This window comes from Ambystoma mexicanum, chromosome 3q (assembly GCF_040938575.1).
Source record: "Ambystoma mexicanum isolate Mex_15411 chromosome 3q, UKY_AmexF1_1, whole genome shotgun sequence".
NCBI lineage: Eukaryota > Metazoa > Chordata > Amphibia > Caudata > Ambystomatidae > Ambystoma > Ambystoma mexicanum.
Window position 1 is genome coordinate 17,430,444 of NC_090926.1, and position 22,930 is coordinate 17,453,373.

A 22,930-nucleotide genomic window follows, 5' to 3' on the forward strand; every position below is an offset into this window, starting at 1 on the left:
TTTCTTTAATAGAATCTAAACCCCCAGTCACGTTAGTGAGGGGGGTTTGCCATTCTGTTGTCAAGACTGGAGGCTTCATAGTATGCAAGTTTAAAGTGTTATTAAAATCCCCAAGAGCTATAATGGTGTGAAACGAAATAACCTCAGCCCTTTAAGATGAGTAGCAATTACCCTGGAGATGGATGGGGATGCAGATTTTATTCATACATCAATAATCGAAACAACTCAGGTAGTTGGCAAAAAGGATAACTGTTTTATTGTCATTTATCTAAAACAGGGAGTACACGAACATCAACAAATTTGCTCGATCCTCTTAAGTCATTTCATAAAAAACAGAGCTTTTATATCCAAAACTTGTCATCATTAACGTTGACCTATGTCACTACCAACGTCATCCTACGTGGCAAACTACAAAAGCCTAGTGGCAACTGTGATGGGCTCTTAGTGAACATCTAAGTATACGATCTATACTAGTATGGGATAGTGAGTGAAAGTAATTGGTGTCTTAATATCAGGTGAGGCAACTAAGCCCTCCCTTCAAAATGGCCACTATGAACATCACTAAATACACAAAGTCCCATTGGCTACACAAACCATAGGCCCCTTAATTATGCAGTCCCCTACAATTGGTTGGCACTCTAACCTTCGTCAGTACTTTTCCACTTACGTCTAGCAGCACGCAGGCTTGCCTTTCAGGTGATGCTGAGCTTGTCTTAACCATAGCTTCCCACCAATTAGCATATCAATCCATCATCACCTCAGTGGTCTGCCTACTCAATTAGGCTTTGAAGCTCGGCCTTGAGTTTGTTCTGTACTGTGGAGAATTCAGGGGAGTGAAGGCATGCTCTGCCCTCATGCGTAGGTGTGAGCTTCTTGCCCGTCCAACCTCACCCTTCCACGTGACTGAAGACCATCATTTCGTGCTTTCACTGTCTTTAAAATACTATTTTTTAATAGACCTCTGAAGTCTTCCTTGTTTGTTCATGTCTTTTGAACAGGAGTTTTGTTCTTTCCCACGATTTGAATCCAATATTAGCCTGATAAGACCTCGACTTCTTGGCTTGGCTTCATGGCTCATCCAACCTCACCTTTCTGAGATTCATTTGGTAATTCATTTGTTTTCTTACTGCGACACACTAGAAAATGAGGCCTTTTTTCTAGAGTCCAGCACTGCTATAACATGTAGTGGAAACATACATCCTTTACTCTTTATGCATATATGTATATATATTGGCGCATGCCGCAATCTATTCACTATGAAGCTACCCTCAGGATTACTTTGTCTGCTTGCATTTCTTTTGCATCGGTACACGTGTAAACTGACTTGATATCTCTTCCAGTTCTGTGGCATAAGCTTCTTCACATTGATTCCAAGATGTCTCTTATCTTTAATACTTTCTTGAAGCCTCATAGAATATCTGCATTCTCTAATCTCTGCATCTTTTCTATGCACGTCAGCTCAGCTCTGTGTGATGTCACCATTCGTCTTGGCTATTCATTTGCTTTGCTTCTTCCGGGATTTCATTGAAACAGCCAACATATTTCCTTGTATGCAGGTACGGTTTTCTCAATGAGAACCTTGCCTCCAGGATTCTCCTAGGTATTGGAATTTTCACTGGTACCGCACGGTTTTCACATCCGGCCTCCCAACATATAGGCTATATGGGTGAGGTGGTTGAGGTGGGGGTACTTGGCTCCCCCTCTACAGGTGTGTTGGAGAAGCAACACTACAAGGAGGATGGACAACCTTATGCTTTCAGACCCCATTCTAGATCTCTCTTCTAAGCAAATCCCAGATGTTGTGACTTATTGAGGAAATGGATGATAGAAGGCAAAATCTAAAAGATGGCGCTGTTTCCACCCTGCAGAACAGATAGCACCCAGTTTAAGACAAACAACAAATGCCTCAGACACAGAGCTTCAAAAAGATCTGTCAAATCCAAGTTAAATCTGTAAAATGAAAACCACTGTAATTGAAGCAGGATCATAAGAAGTTGGGAGAGAACCAGCCAGCCAAACAATCATAATTTCCTTTGAAACACCCGAAACAAGTGTAAACTGTTCGTCTCATGGCAGGACTTGCCTATTTAAATGGAGGAGTTGGCAACCATGAAGTGCAAACAGATGACTATTGGATAGCTTGCAGCCTGAAGACATTTGTTATTAATGGGGGTACCCTGTAATGAATGACAAAAAATGGGGGAAAGCCTGCCTAGGAAATAACCGTCATTAGGTTTGTGAGTCTGTACTGCAGATAAAGAACAATAGGGCCAATGTGTAGTAAGTTGGTCAGTAATAAGCTTATGTTTTAACAAGTTATTAAGGGGAAGAAAAAATGTATCCGGGAAAGCAGGTCAGCATATAACTCCATTCTGCAAATTACTCTGCTCAGAGCCACTTTGCACTTCAGCGTCAAAGCCCCTGTAATATTGGAAAGGCAGTAACAGCGCAACTGAATAGGCCTAACTAGAGCACCTTGAAGCTCAACATCATGTTGCATTGCTTGCATGGCCGTTTGATCATTAACGAGCAGGTAATGCAGTTGTGCAGTTTACCCTAAACGGATGCAAATGTCCAGAACATTGCTGTAAGAATACTTACCAACCCACTCACCCTACCAGATTGTGAAACTAATGTGGAATAATGGGAGATGTTAGGCTAACCCACTGGCGAAGGAGAGGGGAAGAGAACAATCCTGATTTCAGCAGCTCCTCCACCCTTTTGATGCCAATTTTACACTCCCTCAGTGGGGAGTTCAATGCATGTGGCTGGAGTTTTTCTCTTCATACAAATCTAGGTCTGCAGGTACTTTTCCTTTTATTGTACGCACAGCACCTTTTACCACCAGTATTATAAGTATGGTCAACATCCCATAAAATACGCATTTGCATGTATGTAGCTTCAGACAAAACACCTGAGCTGGGTGATGGCTCTGGGCCGGGTATGAATAGCCGTAAGGCCCCTCGGCCATATTGGATGTGGCCAAACCTCAAACTGTTACTTGCAAGCAGCAAGCTAAAGAACACATTCCAAGTAAATATGGCACTGCCTTTTCAAAGCTATTCAATAACCAACTGAGCAGTGGTGAAAACGGGCATGTAGTAATACTTAATTATGACTGCAATGACCCAAGTCATAGTTGCGACAGCCAAAACAACTAAACTAAATCATCTGCGAGAAGCAGGTTAGGGAATCATAACCATTCAAAATGGCAAAGCCTCTTTAAGGCTGTTCAATAAACCACCAAGCAGGTGGTGCCGATTAGTATGTAATACATGGACAATGATAAAACAACACCCCCAGTCCATATTTGAGACTGCCCAAAATTGCTCTGCTTGCGAGCAGCAAGTGAAATAATCATTCCATTTGAAAATGGTAGTGCCTCTGTGAGGATGTTTACCAATTCACTGAGCGTGTGGTACGAACGGGCATGTTTCGGGAGGATAGCTCAGGGGCAACGTGCTCGCTTTGGAAGCAAGACGACACAAGCACCACAGGGTCGATCCCCGGGTATGCACTTAGAAACCTCTGGGCATTAAGTGTGTTATAAATAACCTATCATATCATGCAATTAGTAAGGGATTATAAATGCCCCTTAGGCTGTTGTTGGGGGACTGTCAAGACAATTTAACTGCACTATAAAATAATGCTAACCATTAAAAAAAATTTTAAAATCTACTGTCTCTTTAAGGCTGCACAAACATCCACTGAGCAGGGAAAAAAAAACAGCAACCATTGAAGAAAGTCACTCATACTTTAACACTTCTAACTCACCCCACCGTTGCAGGGTCAAACCAACGAGATAGGAGTCAGTGGCAAGGTTTTGCCAACACAGTAGACTTTCAGAGCGCCCGCATGAATTATGGAGAAAGTGAAGGCGTTTGAAAAGCTGGGAACTGTGAGCCTAAGGAGTCCCTTTTGTTTTACAGTGAGAGCGAGCATGCTGCGCGTTGAAGTACTTCCAGAAGTGTCTGGTGCCCCCTCGAGCCTGAAGGCGCCTCTTTCATTCGTCAGTACCGTCCTGTGGCTGACCTATGCCCTTGAACACGGGGGCTTGGGAAAAAAGGAATGGAGAGCAATTACACCGAAGACAGGTGAGTGCTGCAGAGGGCCCACAAAGGAAAAGGAAAACTTGAGAAGCGTTTAGAAAAGGCTGCCGGGCACCATGGTTGATCAATATGACTGCAGTCAGCCTTGTCAGAGGAAATGCCAATTCATTATGCTTTCACAAATCTTAGGATAAATAGCACTAATAAAGCAGGAGCATGCTATTGTACAAAAATACAGTTTAAAACCAAGCACGTTTTACACATAACTGTCATGAGAAAACAGAATTACGATTGCGAAGTACCGAGCTGCAAAGAAGAAGGAAGAGAGGCTGATTGCAAGGGGGGTGAGGGTTGATAGGCTTGGACCTGTGCTGATTGGCTGTCATGAGGGTCATAACCCTGGCTCTCTGGGGAGCTCAATTTATGTTCTCATTACCAAATTGTTAATGGTACTCTTAAAATAGTTTTTTAACGTGTATTTTTCCCTAGCTGCTGGACGACTAGACAAAGAAGATTAATGCATATTATAACACCCTAGACTAGAGGCTGTTTGACGGCCGTGATTGGTCAATCTGTGGACTATACAAAATGGTATAGCCCGCAGATTGATTACAGCCCAGGAAAATGGAAGCAAAGCTTATCTGCGAGGGGGCAGCAGTTGATTTCAACTTGCACACGGAACTGAAACAGTTAACGTTCTGTGTGCCATGTTGCCTTCCCAGCATTAGGAAAAAAACAAGAGTAACAATGGATACCAGGTATATCTCTGTCTTGTGATCTGTCCTGGACCGTACAAAAATATATATCTTCACACAAAAAGATCACAACACTAGTGTTTCTATTGGCAAGCTCTGGATGTAGGTACACCTCTGTATAACCAGTACCTCATAACGCCATACTATAAGGTATCATAGGTCAGAATACCAAAACACATAATGTATGATGTGAAACAATTAAATTCACATCACTCCCAATTGCAATTCATAATGCATTTTGTATTAATTCATATATTATTGCAAATCACTGGTACAATTCTAAAAATATTCATGTATCACAATATTGCAGTACGTGCCATCAATCCTCTAAAGTGCTTCAATGGATTATGATTCCATCAGTATATACACATAACCATATCACATTCCCAGAAGAAACACTCGCAGCATGCCTGGCGTGGCCTGCCCCATCAAAGAAGCAAACTTGCCTTCATTTTCAGTTGCCAATATCCAGCAGTAGCCTGGGCTGCACTGAAACAGCCACTTTATAAGAAAAGACACGCTGGGCTGCAGAAGAATGCCAGGAAGGCACTGTAGAAATGTAAGTACTTCGCAGTTAGTAATAAAAGCTACAGCTACATAGTAAATATGGGTAAAATAGCTGTATTACACAGTTTTGATTTTTAAATGACATGTGAGTAATTTGTAAGTAGTTCAACCCTATATTCGTATCCATTAAAAGATATGTATCATTTTTGTACTTTAAACGTTTCTCACTTATTGTACTTTAATTAAACACTGAGAGTGCTCTAATAGCTTTAAACACCTGCAGCTTGGGCCGTACCGGGCGTTATGGTCCCTCATACCTCATGAACTCGCTCTTCAGGGCCCATAACGCCCGGAACGGCCCTCGCTGCAGGTCTATAGGGCTATAATGTGAAGCCTCCAGTGTTGCATAGCATAAGTGTACACTTAGAAGGATAGAGGGTACACTTGCAAGGACACTGAAAGAAGGATACAGGTCGAGGATGCAGGTGGGGGGGGGGTGGGCAGGTGCACCCACTCTCTTAATTCATTGTTTGTTGTACCTATAGCTATGCTCCCATCGAAGCTATATTCCCGCCAGTTTCACATGCTTTGACCTTCCTACCCTGGCTCTGCGTCAGCGATTCTCTCCCCTGCCACCCTCTGCTATGAGAGAGCCAGCAGCACATGGGTTAACTTCGAATTCCCCAGAAAGCCTGAAAAGGTGCCAAGTCCTTCAACCGCTCCTCCCGCATTTCTCCCAGGTCTCTCTGTGCCAGTGTTTACCAGCTATAAAAAGCAGCTCTGAGTTTCCCTTTCTGAGTTTCCCTCCAGGCTGCTCATCACCCTTCTGATTATGCACCCGTACTTCTAGTTTCTGTACATTTTAGTGGGATTTAATCAGAATAAAATACCCACCAAACAAAGAAACACTTACTGACCCACATCAGTAGTATTAGTGTAGGTCACACAGCTGTGTTTTTATGCAGAAAATGCAACAGGAAAGAAGAGAATCACAGGTGGAGGTGCTCACTCCTGACAGGTCTAAGATCAGGGCCAGCCCCAAGAACATCAGCACTCACCCCAGGGTTCGATCAAAAGGGGGCTCAAGTCTCGGGCAGCTTACAGTGCTCACCAGCAGAATGCATAGCATGGGCACTCAAAGAAGCGATTTAAAGACACCCTCCTTTAAAGCCACTTCACTGTCACAGGCCTGTCAGAGCTCTCACTTTAGGGGGTGTATGCTTCCAGGGCACCAGCAAAGCTATTGCCATTGCAACCTAGAAAGGAGTGCTCGTTATGCAGTACATGCAGACAAAAATGCTTGAAAATCCATTGACTACCAGATGTGTATGATGGCAAGTAGATGTTGGTAAGGGTATGGCATTGAGAGCTATTTGCAAGTCGGAGAACCCCCTTCTTAGCCCACACCTGCTACCCTCTTGCCCTACTGACCCTTTCATTGTTTCTCCACTCACACCCCAAGGGCACATTCACCTTTTCATGTCGTGCCACTGCCCATTTTTCCATGCCTTTTTCTCTCACACCCCTTTTTAGTTTATGATATTATGTGTGGCTTGCGCAGCCTATAAGCCGAAACGTTTGCATTAGAGTACATACAGGGAGACATGGCATGCGAGGAGGGACACAGCTTGTAGGTGTTGTTTGGTTATATGCCCACCCATTGACTGCCCATGTTCATGCTAATCCCTATGGCCATTCCCACCCAGTCCCTGCCCCTCTCCAATCCAAAACACCACCTCATGGGAACTCTTTGAACTCACTTTAAATAAGCCTTACCATCAAACGTTGCACTGGAAAAGCCTGTTTCTTTTGAAGCAGTCGTCTGAGAGTTAATGACTTAATCGGAGCTCTAAACCCACTACTGCTGTAATGTAATAAAAATGTTTTAACCAGGTCTGCCTTCAGCCACTCAATTTATAAGTGCTGTACGTGTCCTTCACTGAAGTCCTGTTAAAAACAAGCATTCGCAAGGCAAACAGTTTTGGCTTGTGTATAAGTAATAGGCATTTGCCAGGCACTGCCATTAGATGCCCAGGTACTTGCACCATTTTGCACCTACTACCATCAATGGGCAGTTAATACCACTAGGGCAATGCCTGGCAAGTGCCTTTCACATGCCCGCATGAAAGCCCAAACTGTTGCTGTTGCCAATGCGTGTTCACTATTCTCATGCATTCCAGTATGTTGTCTTTCTTCCTCCCCCATAATGTGGACATGGCTGGCTGCCCCCACTACCTCCTCCCTCTCTTTGTCTCTCAGCGTTTCTTTGGTCTTGCATTCCTAAGTTCACATGATGGCCCCACCAGCCTGGTGACAGGCCGCTGCGTTTTCATCTTCTCTCCACCCGCCAGCTGTGGGGCCAGACTTTCATTCCTTTCATGTTACTACAATCTCGCACTGAGGCAAGACACTGGACTTTGCAAATGGATGAAATGCGGAATGATGCCAGAGCCTCTACACTGCCCACAAAGAACGTCATCCTGGTAAGGTACCCATTCTGCCCTAGATGTGTGTGGGTTAGTCACAGAAGAAAGTTGAAAACATCACAACATGTCACAGACATTGCAAGATGTTGCAAGCATCATAAAACGTTGAAATAATTGTATAAAGTTGCCACATTGCCTGACATGATACACTACTGGTTTGCATGCCGCAGCGAAGCAAAGCAACCACTCTCTTCACCCCACCCCCCTTACTCTATGTACACATTGTGCATCAAGACATTCTTCAACCAAATCCATCTCAAAAGTCAGTGAGCGCCATTACGAGTTTCCAACCTCAGGTGCCGTTACTGCCACAGGGCCTGATTCATGCAACGTTTTCCTATGGGAGTGCGCCATTATAACACACTTCCATGAATCAGGCCGACAGTCTGGTGGCTTTTACGTGGTACTTATCAGTAATTCCGAACGCGGTAAATCCTCCTATTCTAATAGATAAAGTGGAGGAGATTCCTTCAGCCATATGCTGGAGGGAACTCATCCATTTTACCTCTAGCCTTGGAATTTAGCTGTGCAGTAAAAGTGGCGGTAAATCCACTACTGCTATGAAAATGGCAGTAACAGATTTTGCGACATTTTTTTACGGCTCCCCCAAACTAATAATTAGGCCCAAGTCCACTCTTTTTTCAGCAGAATATCACAACTCTAAAATGTGGACCCAAGTCATATTTGAATGTACAGCTTTAATACAATGTGCTTCCATCTGGGCCTCAGTTTTATTATGTGTGTGTTCTATTGGGCCTCATGCATGCGTGGTCCTGTCTTCATAGCGATTGCTCCCAAATTCACAAGATAACATGAGCATCTGTTACTGTTTTGGCCGCAAGGGAGCACACACGGCCAAGTTGTGAGGGAGCACATGCACGGGAACAAGATGAAGTGACCTACGATGCGAGGGAGCGCACGCGTCTAGCAAAACAAGGGAGCGTACGTGGCCTGAGTTAAAGGGAGCACACGAAGAGGGGAGACGCAAGCGCATGGTGGTGGGAGGATCGGTTGCAGGGGGAGCAACGTGTATGCAAGAGCAGTAAGGGGCGCAAGGTCATGGGGGCTGCGTGGAGTGAAGCAAAGCTAAGTCTCCCCGAACCTTCTTACCTTGCGGCTGCAGACAGGAGGCTGAGGTCGCCCATGCTCACAGTCTGCGCCACTACCCAATCGCCGCCAATTAAATGCATTGCTCAAGACCGCAGCCTTGTCCTACAAGGGCCTTGCCGCAGATGGTCTGTACCTCTGTTCTTATAGGCACAGAAGCGTGGACGTAGCGAAGCATGCTATGTATAATCAGACAGTATCTCCTGTGCACCTGCGTCGCTCAACACTGCAGCCTTGTCCTGTGAGGGCTTTGCCGCAGAGGGTGTGAAAAACCCAGATTCGACTTTCCCAGAAGGGATAAAAGGCAATTTTGTTTAGCACAGCATAATACAACACACCCAAATTCGACTTTCCTGATCAGTTGCAGAGGGTCAACGGCTGCAGGCTACGTGTGACCATGGCCGACACCGGCAGACACCACTCTTTTGCTTGCAAAACAGTGTTGTTTGAGATGCCATTTAAGATTTTCAGCTTGAAGGTTTTACTTGCTTGTGAGACTGAATACTGTGGAGAGTCGACGAGTACCTGTGAACATTTTAGTAGTTCCCAATAAGTTGTGGTCAAGCTCGGATTACATTTTGGCTCTTTTTAAAAACAATTCTGAGGTTCTGCTGCTTTTTAGGTTTTGGTTCATAAGTGACACCAAGTGAAGCAAAAATGATTCAGCTAGGTTATGCTAGTGGTAGATGCCAAATGTTTATATGGTAGTTATGCGCTGTTATACCCCCCACCACCATTTTATGTTACTGGCATTGGGATTTGCTGAAATGTAAACATTCTGTGTAGGCCATAGTTGCAAGTGGCTTCTGCTGTCAATGTTATAGAAAAAGTCCCAGATGCTCGAGGATTGAAAAAACGTTGCCACTTTTGCTCTATGTTTTTGGTTTTAAGTGTGTGACTGTTTTCTGTTTCTGTTAGGTACTTTAAGAATTGTTATTGCTACAAGTCATACACACTTTATGGCTGTTATTTAATCATAGCATGAATTGGTTGGTTCATTTGACGCTTACCTTGCCAGAAGGGAGCCAAAAATATTGTCTTTGCCAAAGCCTGTTTGGTACTAGTATCAAAAGGAGCTTCTTTCACAATGCCATGTCAGTTTCATAACTCTTTTTGCAACTTGTATTTTAATTTGATAGCGGCATATTTGTCGCTTTGTATTTAGTGCAGTTGCGTGTCAAAAGTAATCGAGCCTTGAGTTCAATTACATTTTATTTTGGGCAATTGTGCAAATAGTAAATTCTGTCCGAGGCTTTTGGCATGGTAACTGGGACAATAAAGTGTTATGATTTGTTGATTTACAGAACAGGTTGTGGAGCAATGAGAGATATTGTTATAGCGTTGCTCGGTTCTATAGCACATTCCAGTTGTTGATCTTGTTCTTCTAACAGAAATTTAATTTCCCCCAGAAAGATTATGAAAAGTGGGTCTGTAACTTTTCCATAGCAAACGTTTGGCTGTCTTGATTTTATGTACACTTTTCCTTAAAATGGATGATGCATAGATTAGCTAATGCTGGTGTAGAGGCAGTCTCAGATATGGCCTGCACTCCAGCCACCCATTTTGAAATACCAGGAACATACTCACCGAGATATGTGACATATGAGGAGCAAATAAACCAACAGAGAGCCACACTGGGGCTCTACCCAGTGCCCATCAGAAGAGCAATATCTGTTGAAGTGCCAATAACCAGACACCCATGGGCAGTATGATATCCATTGAGACAACCATACCAGCAGCTGACACGAAATGAAGACTACTTGCAAACTGTCCCAGAAGAGACCCAAAGGGCCGTAATCGAAGACGAATGATGATGACACAAGGGCCCGGATAGGCGTTCAGATGAATGAAACGACAATCAAAAATGACACACAAAGACAAAATGGAAGGAATAATGATTTAATAGACTTAGAAGAAGAAACAATGTTGAAATATAAAGAAACGTAACCATGAAGGAGGATGAAAATATGCAACTAGCTAACACCTGTAAATAGGCTTGGAACGTAAGAAGCTAAGGAAACAGTCCTGCTTGCTATGTGTAGTAGAAGAATAGAGCTGCAAGCACCACCTATATATCTACCTCAAGAAGCACATTATACAAATGCGACTCCATTTTACAAAAGCAGAATGAAGCCCAAAATGGTAGGGGTCAAACAAGCCAGGATTCATATACCAGCACAAAGCCAGATGAAAGAGTGGATTCGAAACTTAGTAAGAAGCAGCTCATGCCTGGGAATTTGAGATGAACCTAAGGAAGGGAGGAGAGCAGCAACTTCGAAGAATCGAAACTTAAGAGCATAGCAGGCTGCCAGTGAAGGTCGAGATAAAGAGGCCCAGGCAGGTCGCAAGGCTAAAGGAAGAATCAAATACACAAATAGAGGGAAAATTAAGGAGCTTCACGGTGTACTGACACCTGATCAGCCAAGCGCGGAGAGGTACCAACGTCTGATGTCACCCAAACCCAGAGGATGCCATAACTTTTCCTGATAAGAAGCTACAGTTTCGAGGCCAACCTCAGCCAACTAATTGACACATAGCCCTTGAGGTACTGATTGATGGAAGGGAGGCAGGGTGTATCTTGGGGCATACCGCATCTGGGAGATCATGCTGCTAATTAAAGTGGAGATTTATGCCTAGGGGTGTAACCCACCCAATCACAATGGACCAAATAATCAAGGCTCCTATAGATAGCAGAACCAACGAGACGTCATACTTTTAGTGACGCCTGACATGAATGATGTAGAGGGAGGGGCGTAGATGCCCACCCGATAAGAAGTTAGCCAATCCTCTCACTCTGTTACCATATACAGATATAGTACCTATACCTAAGTTACCTTTTCCAACCAATAGACTTGCCTGACAAACCTTTGAGTGTTACACGTCAATGATGACGAGAATTTGCTATAAATATTGCTGTCTGAATGAAGAAGTGGGAGTTGAAGCGAGAAGTGCGATTGCATCACTGATGATCGCCTATTGTTTTTGTACTTGTCATTAAACAGACTTCCCTTTGCCAAACCATTGAGTTGTCCTTATTGTTTGGTGTTGGAGTAAGAGAATCCCGCACCCCATCCACCTCAAGGTGCAGCTATCTAGTCTTAAAAGTACTCGAGGGTGAGCTCTGATCCCATGGGCCCATCAGAGGTCGCTCTGCTCTCCTGTACACTTGGTAGCAGAGGATGGTTATGATCATCAATTATTGACTATTGATTAAAATAAGACACCTATTGACCGATGACACAAAGTAACTCTAGGTCTTCGACAATATCACAAGTCCTTCGCCATTTGGCCAAGTAGACTGTGAAGCTTCCCGTGGACAATGATAGTTTAAATCGATCCAAAAACTGCAGTGGGTCTGAAGGGACCCATTTTATAAACATAAACCCTTCCATTCCTACGGGCAGCGGAACAGTCGAAAGACTAAAGGAGGCAGTAACGGAGGCGGTGATCCCGAGGATCCAGAGGAACCATGCAAGCGATGAGTGAAACAAAAATTGAATGCTTTGGCAAATGTCATAGGCATTAGAAAAAGTAAGGGAAAAGGTAACAGAGGGAGGTGGAGAAAACAAAAAAGTCAGAAGTAGAGAAGACTGTATATATATAAGGGGATAATGACTTGAGAATAATTGAATAAAAAGAAAGAATACTGGGGTAGACACCCGAGAAAAGAAAGAATACCGGGGTAGACACCCGAGAAAAGAAAGAATGCCAGGGTAAGTCACCTGAGAAGAGAGAGGATACCAGGGCGGACACCTGAGATAAGGAGAGAGGATAAGCCTTATTCCTGTGCTTTAATATAGCGGTCAGAAGAAAAGTGAACTCAGAGCCCACATAATAGGGGACGACTAGGCTACTACCATGTTTAAAGACGTTGTAAAAGGGGTTCGTTTAAACTCCTTGTCGGGGTACAAATTAGAGGCAGAGATATTTGTGTCCAGCTGGTGTCTGTCTAGTCTGTCAAATGTCTGTTGTACATGTTCTGTTGTATGTCACATGTAAGAAATCTTGTCTTGTGTTGTTTGAAATCAAATAGGGTTTTTATGCGATTCTATAGTTGAGAGGGATTCGCACATGGATTGATGTTCTTGAGTAAATTGGTGATAAAAAGTTTTGGCGGGAAAAGATTGGATTGGAGCTTGTGGTATTTGGTGCTCGCTCATATTGTTGGGAGTGTTGAAGTTGCATGAAGGTACTGTTAGAGACAGATTTAAACATGGAAGACATTACTCCATTAGCACACCTATGTAAACAACTGCCTAAACATGCACCCAAGCTTAAGAAATATAGCACCGGGTGGGTTAAGGACACCACCCACAAGATGTTTATGCCATAGCCACAAAATGGGTCATTATCTAAAGCCGTCTTACAGCATATAACGACTTACTTGCATGCCATATATGCAGGAAAAAAAACAGAGAAACGCTTTGCTGTTCTAGAACTTTGGAAAATGTTCGAACAGTCGAAGGAAGAAGAGCCACCTGCTGACTGGATATTAAACGTATGCACGGAGGTGGGTGAGATGCCTACCACGCCACTGGCCCCACCTGAAACAGAAACCGAGGGAAGTAAGCCTGAGGGACTCTACCCATTAAGAGAGCTTAATGCAGCCACCGGGTATAGCAACCCCGCATATGAGTCACCTATGTAAAGTAGTGACGAAAATAAAGGGAAGGATCGGGATAAGAATCTTGCCTCCACAGTACCGAGGCACAAGGAGAGACGCGATGATGAGAGGAAGGATCAAGCACAGATTAGTGCATCTCTTGATAAGGAGAAAGAGGGAAAGAAATGGAAAGGAGGTGAAAGCAGAACTGATGAGATTGCATTAGCAAAAGACGAATGGATGGGAGGACAGATATTGTTGAAATTCGATGGAAAAGGAAGTGATAATGTGATGCCTAAAGAGAAGTCAGATGAGGCACAGAGAAGGGAGAAGCAGAAGGAAAAGGAGTTGAGGGACGGAAGGATAAGAAGGAAGGATAGGCTGAGGCGAGAACAGCTATATCGTGAGGGGCAAGAAAAGCAGCTTGATCGCAAACAGAAAGCAGCCTATGACCAGTACAGACAGAAAAAATTAAGGTTGGAAGAAGAGCAAAGGGTACGTGAAAAAAAGATAAGGAGACGAAAAGATGAGGAAGTTCGAAGGGCAGATGAACGTAGAAATGAAAGGAAAAGGGAAGAAGATATGGTCAGAGAAGAGGCGAAGAAGCGCAAAGAATTTGATGATGACACTGAACGTAAGCGTAGACAGAGGGTACGCGATCTCGAATATCTGGAGCGGGAAGTTAAAAAACCTGATCCTGTTGTAGAATGGGAAGACATTGAAGAATTATTTCCTGCGTACGACTCAGTACCAGGCATGACCAGGGCAAATATTGAAGATGACTTCGACACTAGAAGCATCAGGGAAACGATCGATAAGATACATGATGAAAAGGGGCTAGAACAAATATCCCAAGGGGAAAGGCAAGACGAGCACCTGGAGAGCACACAGCTTTATGACACTGAGGATGTGATCCGAAGTAGTAGGAGCAGGAGACTGTCCATGGACAGACTGGAAATCAGTAAAAACGATAATGACACAAGGAGTTGCGTGAATTGGGAACAATCAGTGTCCGACTCCAGAGAAGAGACGAGTGCGAGGCAAATAAAGAAGGGAGACGGCATGAAAAGCGGCTCGCAACGGACAAAGGGGTAAGATGGTCAGACGCTGGCGAGTCCGCATCGAGGACATCAGAGTCTGCCACGCAATCCGACCACCATGAAGGGACACCCCATGGTCAGAGGGGGGTGTCGGCACCCACCTATGCAGACAGGTTGTGGACATTGCCAGGCAGACGGCGATGCAGGAATATTACCCCAGCAGTAGACAGGAGAGCTATGGGGGAAGAGAAAGAAGGCTGCGCATTCCAATTTCTGCTATTAGAAAAGGGGGGGAGCAAGACCGTAATATATTCCATGGCCACACATGGATCGAGAAAACCTGAAAAACAAACTTCCAATGCTGACATCGGGAGCCGGGAAGTGGATACACGAGTTAGAAAAAATGACAGGAGGTATCACATTAGCTATAGGGGACATCAAAGGTCTCTTGATCACCATACTTGGTGAGAGAGCAGACGATGTGTGGGCATGGGCAGGGTACCCTGGCGTAACCTTAATCAACACTGCACACGACGGAGCACCATTTAATAATTGCAGAGCAGCTGTATGGGAAGCGTTACGAGTGCTTTACCCGGACACTTCCAATATGGGAGCTATTATGACTCGGAAAATGAAGGAGTCAGAAGATCCATTGATTTATATCCAGAATTTCCAAGACGCGTAGGTGCTCGAAACGCATGAATCTTGGACAAAATCTAAACCAGTGTTTTACCACATTTTATGCCAAGGGGTGCTAGAACCAGTGCAGAAACAGCTCAAGAAATTGTTAGGGGTTGAGGCTAAGCCTTGGGCTGAAATACAGTTACCTATTGCACATTACTGTAGATTGTTACATGAAAAGAATCGGAAAAAGTAGGCAACTCGAAAGGGTGAGGAAGAGAAGCTGGTGCAAAAGACGTTATCAAAGTATGCTCTTGAAGGAGCCATGCTAACAAACCCAGCTGAACAGAACATACAACAGGTGGCTAGTCCACAGCAGAATAACCAGGGTAACGTAGGACTGTACCCAAGGGGAAGAGGATTCAGAGGAAGAGGATGGCAGAGTAATTAAGGAGATTTCCAAAGTAATCAAGGAGGTTCTCAAAATGTGCAAACGGGCAGCCTAGATGTGTCAAACGGACAAATAATCCGACCTCTGGCCATATGTTGGCTGTGTGGAATTACAGGGCATTTAGCGCGCACATGTAGAAGCCAAGACGTGTGGCAGAATAGCCAAGGAATGGGAGCAGGCACGGTGAATCCACCTGCGATCTCACAACAGGGCAATGCACAAAACCACACAGTGAAGCAGCAAGCACCAGGCGTGCAGCAGGGTGCGCAGCAAGGGGTTCAACCCCCAAACATGGGGAATTTGCCACAAGGGCAATTTCAACAGGCACCACCGCAATCGTCTCAGGGCAAAAACTCTGGAAGGGGAGGCAGTCCAAGGAGTGGAGAGAATCCACAAGTGTACAGTGTGCGGAACTTATATATGAACTAGGACAGCTCACTGGGAACCCTGATGTGCTCTATCCTATCAGTGACACCAGACCCTAATAGGGAACCTAGGGTGAATGTCGTCATAGGGGGTAAAGAATATTCCTTCTTAGTTGACACGGGTGCAACACGTTTGTGCATACAAGAAGGCAGGTTTTCCTTGTCCGGCAAGGCCATAGATACTCAGAGTTTTACAGGAGCTCACAGTCGGGTTCCCTTTACAGATGCACTCCCAGTCTCCATGGGAGAGTGAGAGATGAATGTGCCTTTACTATATTCACGTCAGACCCCAGTAAACATTTTGGGTCAAGAATTAATGACAAAATTGAACATGACGATCTCGTTCACGGAGGAGGGCATAGTATGCTCCACTCCAGGAATGCATTATTCAAACTTGTGCGAAATGATCAGGGCATATTCAGGACATATAGCCATGAGAGCTATACCATTAGAGCCATAAGTTTTCACATATGGCATGCGTGTGCTTATGGCAGGATTACCAGGCCTCGCAGATAGAACTATGAGAACCACTGATGAGTTTCTGCTCTGTTGGTACTCTTGTTCAGAGGAGAATTGCCTTGTATGTCGGTGCTGGACTGCCCCAGGGCAGGACAAAGACGGATATGTTTGGGATATTTCTTCTCTGTGAAAGATAGTGAGCTAAAGACTCTGGGTAAGTCTCTCATAACCAGGCTAATGTCTGGCAGAGGGACTCCCAGGACCCCCTTGTTAATTTGCATATTTAAGTAACTTTGGGTCTCACCCTGGGTTACTAGGGGAATCCAGACGTGAACCCCTTGCTCATTATTCTTAGAGAACCACAGCTCCTCCCTACTGATGAGGTCCAACCAGACTGAAACACGTGTCTGGGGATGCTGTTGGTACTCTTGTTCAGAGGAGAATTGCCTCGCATTTCGGTGCTGGACTGCCCCAGGGCAGGACAAAGACTGATATATTTGGGATATTTCTTCTCTGTGAAAGATAGTGAGCTAAAGACTTTGGGTAAGTCTCTCATAACCAGGACTAATGTCTGGCAGAGGGACACCCAGGACCCCCCTTGTTAATTTGCAGTTTATATTCAGACCAAGAATACCTATCCATGAAGAGGAGGGACAAGTATTTCCCTTGATGATACATACAGCAGCAGTGCGAGGGAAAGTAGTATTGGTTGAAGGCAGCGATGATGAAGGCAGACAATGGTTCGCAATTATCGCCATTGAAAAAGGGTGTCGAGTGACTGACGTCACCGATGACGATCTGTTTGAAGAACAACCAGACTCAGAAGAGACAAGGGTGGAAGTGAGTCTCATATTTTCTGTAAAAATGATCAAAAGAGAAGTGCCTCAGAGAATGATGTTGACACTGATACGTCCGGAATACTTTGATGACGACATGGCCCAGGTGCCTGTCTCAGTATGGACTACAGGACCATATGACGTAGGCCTCCTAAAGGGGGTGGGAAAAGTGAAAATTAAACTGAAACCAGGAGCAATGTTACAGAGAGCGCGACAATATCCCATGTCCAGAGAGGCGGATGAAGGGATCGCAAAGACGATTTCCGCCATGATGGATCAGGGCATCTTAGTGACATCAGAGTCACCCTGTAATACAGTGATTTATCCCGTCAAGAAATCAAAGGGAGGGTCTTGGCATTTGATCCAAGATTTAAGAGCATTAAACGATATTGTTGAATCCGAATTCCCTCTAGTCCCTAATCCATCTACAATCCTATGTAACATACCCATTGAGGCAAAATATTTCACGGTGATTGATTTGAAAAATGCCTTTTTCTCAATCCCGTTGCACCGTGACTCTCAAGATCTGACGTCATTTACTTTCAGACAAATGCGTCTGAAAAGCACGAGGTTGCCACAGGGGTAGTGTGAGTCCTCGGCCATTTCAATAGAGTCCTGCAGATGGACCTAAGCAATATTGCATTAGAAAGTGTCACCTTGCAATATGTGGATGACATCTTGATCTGCAGCGTCACGGAAGAACAATGCACATGCGATTCTATTCAGCTATTGACTATACTGGCTGAGAAAGGTTATAAGGTTGACAAGGAAAAATTGCAATATTGTCAACAGGAGATGCTATACATAGGCCAGCTAATCTCACATGAAGGTAAAAGGGTGACCCCAGAAAGGGCTAAAGCCATCATGAGCACGGCTAAGCCACTCACGATAAAGCAAATGCAGAGCTTTTTAGGCCTATGCAATTATGTTAGAGCATGGTTCTTCGATTACAGTTCATATTCCAAGCCCTTGCTCCAGGCCCTGAAGAAGGCCCAGGCGACAAAGGAAAAGATAGAATGGACTAAAGCAATGGAAAAGGGGTTTTCGGAACTCAAGAGAGCGATTTGTAGGGCTCCAGTTCTCGGGATTCCTAATTATGCAGAGGAATTCTACCTGCTCTCGCACACAGATGGCAGTGTTGTGACGGCAGTGCTCGTGCAAAAAACCTCATTGGGGTACAAGCCCCAGGCATATTACAGTGGGAACCTGGACCCAGTAATGAGGCCACTTCCCATGCGAACAAAGCTTAGCTGCTGCAGCGTTCGCCATAAAGAAAACGACAACCATTGTGATGGGATGTTCTATGACGTTATACGTCGAGCACTCATTATTCGCCATTTTAGAGAAACCAAAGGGTACACTGACATCTCAAAGAGCTTCTGCCTATGAAGTGATTATATCTAATCCATCGATCAAAATAGTTTGATGTAGCTATGTTCATAGCTGAGCCAGTCACTGAAGGATAGTCGATACATGACTGTGCAAACTATGAAGAATTCTATGATGAAATCCCCAGGGTGAAAGAAAATGCACTGACAGGTGGAGAGATCATTTTCATTGATGGCTCTTCGAGAATCGACCAAGAAGACGGACAAAGATATACAGGCGTCGCTGTGATGAAACACATAGCAAACAGAATTTTGAGTACTCGTCAGCGCACAAATACCATCTCACTATTCAGCGCAGGCTGCAGAACTATTGCCGTTGATACTCACCATAGAGAATCAAGCAGACCAGAACGTTACGGTGTACAGTGACTCCGCCTATGTGACGTCCACAGTGCATGCAGGGCTAGCATGCTGGAAAAGGAGTGGCTACCTCCGAGCAAATGGCACGCCAGTGCAGCATGCAGCCTTATTGGATAGGCTGATTAAGGCACTACAGCTCCCAGTGGGCATAGCGGTCGTGAAATGCGCCACCCACACTAAAAGGACAGATTTTATGTCACGCGGAAACCACGGAGCAGACACGGAAGCCAAGCGTATGGCCTCCAAAAGTGAGACGGTCATGGAAGTGGAAGTGGCGTGCACCCATAAGAGAATGATGATGGCACGTACCACACCCGAAGCCTATAGTAATCTGGGGCAGACACAATTAATGGAGCTTCAAGGGGAGGCACCACAGGACGAGAAGAACCTGTGGAAACGTCAAGGGTGTTCTTTAAACCCCTCAGACAGATTGTGGCGGCAAAACAGCACTGGTAATCCAGTAATGCTTGTAGCCCTACTGAAAATAGCATTGGAGCAATTGCATTACCCATTACACATGTCAAAAGAGAATCTAGCTCCAACGCTCGTGGAAGACTGGTTTATACCGAATTTAGCTGGGCATGTTGCATTCTTTATGGTGAACTGCATAATCTGTCAGCAGTTCACTGCTGGGCACACATTAAAAGTAGTGAGAGGAGTCATCCCAAAGGCAAATGGGCCTTTTCAGCACTTACATATCGACTATGTCGACATGATTCAAGTGTGTGACAGGTACAGATACTTAATTGTAGTGGTGTGTCCATTCTCTAGATGGATAGAAGCAGGTCCATGTGCACACCTAGACTCTACCTGTGCAGCCAAATTCCTAGTGAAGGAAGTGTTCCCTAGATGGGGTGTGTGAAGTGATGAGATCAGATAATGGGGCTCATTTTGTAAATTCAGTCTTTGAGCAGATTAGCTTGTTGCTTGGTATAAAGCACAAGTTCTCGTCAGCATATCATCTGGAAGGTAATGGTTTTTGTGAGAGGCTCAACGGCTTGTTAAAGGAAAGGGTAGCCAAGTTGAAGCTTACTCTAAAGAGGCGAGGGTTGCACTGCCTTCCACTGGCATTGTATGGTCTTCGGAACCAACCAGGCTCCGACCATCATATTACGCCGCACGAGATAGTCACAGGAAGGAGAATGAATACTCCCCTAACCCCTCGAGACAGAGCTAGATGGGATGCCCAGTCGACCCAGGAGGTCCTAGGAACCAAAATGTGCAAATATCTGAACTGCATGACATCCAGCCTTACTGTAATTTCAGACCAACTTCAGCGGCGACGAAAAGGGTGCAGCACCGCACAAAACACATCAGGAGACACTGAAACAGACGCAGTTAAAGGTCTACGTGTTCCACTCGTCGTTCCTGGAGATGCAGTGTTAGTAAAAAACCACACGAGGAAGAGGTGGGACGAGCCAAGATTCAATTGCCCTTTCATCGTAGAGGACTGCACTCCTTCAGCTGTAAAACTGCAGGGCAGGAGAGCATGGATTTTTCTCAATGACATTAAGCCCTATGTTGGAGAAAACCCTTTAACTGCACCCCACCGCAAATAGACCACAGACAACGGGGAAGAACCACAGCACGTGCAGACAAGATCCATGACGAGGAAGAAGGACGCATGAGCATCAAAGCCAAGACAGAAAGAACTCTTGTGCAAGTTGTGGCTTAAACTGGACATTTCCTCTAAGCAAAAGGGGATATGGACATAACCGAACGCTGTGTGCATCCTAGTTGCAGGGTGAAGAAGAAAATTAAGCATTTAAGCCACAACAGGTTTGTTGACACGAACTTGTAAACCAAACCACACTTAAGCGTTGTTGAGAACCAAGACTCTAACAGGCAGTGATCAAGGACTTTTACAGTAAGAGCTAAACACAGTATCCTGAATCCTCAAATATCAAGACTTTGTTTGGCAGCACTTATGGTGTCCTCCAGCAGAGACATCACAAAGGATGTGCTCAACTACTTCCATTTTGTATTGTATGTCCATATCAGTCGCTGGTAGGTAGGGTCATAAGTGTCACAGACTTTATCCAAAATCCTGCCAACAAGAAAGTAATCTGCCAACTACTTACCATCATCACTGAAGCCTTCATAGTACTGCCTGAATACAGTGATAAAGACACAAATGCTTCCACCGCAGGCAATTCTATATGAACTCATCAATACACTTTTCTTTCGCATCATAGAGGAGTGCCCAGCTATTGTCAGGAGAACCACAGACACTCTCACGTTTATTCGAGATCTAGCCAACTCTGAACATTTGAGCCGCTGTGGATCAAGCTAAGCTATTTGGTTGCGTCAGGAAAGTGCAAGGATTGTTCACGTCAAGGGAAGGGCCTGTAATCCTGAGCCCAGCAAGGCAGGACAAATGTCCCTATCACCAGAGGACAGCCGACTGGCGCACAAAGTCCTCTTTTGCCTAGTCACTGACTTTCCAGAAATGGTGGGGAGACCTATCGAGGTTGACGTCCTCACATTCATCAGAGATCCAGCTAACATCGCACAAATGGGAACGCTCCTCCATGGTATCATGCTGCAAGTGGAACTGCCCAACTTTCAGAGAGAGTATTTGAGGAGATTCCATTAACTCCTTCCGCCAAGGGACAGATCAAGGGAGCAGAAACAAGAACTTCACCTTTTGTTGTTTGATTGCCATTTTCCCATTTCTTCACAGTGACCAGTGTCCAGTATGTCCTCAGGACTGAAGCAGATTCGGGGGGGTGGACTGGGAACTCACCTACTTTTAATATACACAGTAAAAGTGACTAATTGAAGTGTTAGTCCAACCTATTTTTCCATAGTCTAGCAAGGATACTGCATCCTGTATCAAGAGACAATCGTCACCCGCAAGAGGGGGGACACTTGTGAAGCACTAGACACTTTATAACACAAACTGGTTGAGAACTAAATCGAATTGAGGAACACAGTAACATTGTCGTTGAATAAATAATCAAGATGGGGGCCCAGAGCAGTAACCTGGTTCTCCCACAAGCAGAAGGGCACCCTCGCTTCTCTGGAAGGAGATGCTGCCATCTGACCTACCGTACTATCATGTATCTATGTATTGTGTTTATCATTATTTTGCTATCATTAATGATCAAAACTGCATTTTTCCTTGGTGCACGAAGCGGTCCAATTTCAGTGCACCTACCTGATGGTGTACGCATGAGTCCCACAAAAGCACCCAGACCCTATATAGTTATCCCAGTACCGAAGAAATCTGATGGTAAGGCAAATGAACTGAAAATGAATGTTATTAGCAGTGATACATACACACTTGAGGTAACAAATGAAGAGAAAAACTGGAGACAGGGTCAGCACGGAATGAACGAAAACTTAGCGCTGACAACTACATGCACCCACACACTGAATGCACACGAACCAGGGCATGTGTCAATGGCCACAGGACCTCAAGCGAAGGCAACCGAGAGCATGAGACTGCCTACCGAACAATCAGACCAAGAAAATAATGAGAGAGACCGAAAAGAATCGAGAGAAAGGCCAACGAAAGAAGACTTAACAAAAGCCCTTAAGAAGACAGAGGTGGCTTAGGAGAATTCACTGCAAGGACACAAATGTTAAAGGATCATTTATTCCCATGTGTGGCCAAAGCGAAGAAGCGGCATGAGGAACTGTAAAACAAGACCGCAGAGACTGTATTGCCCAGCACACAAGTTCCAACACAAGAAACAAGTACCAGCCCTCGATGCAGCCATACACTGGGCCGGCGACAGGCTGGGGTTTGATAAAGGCACTTATAGAGAGCAGAAAAAGGATGCAAGAAGAGAAGGAGAGAACTGCAAAACCTCCACCTACCTTATCGATGCGACTAAA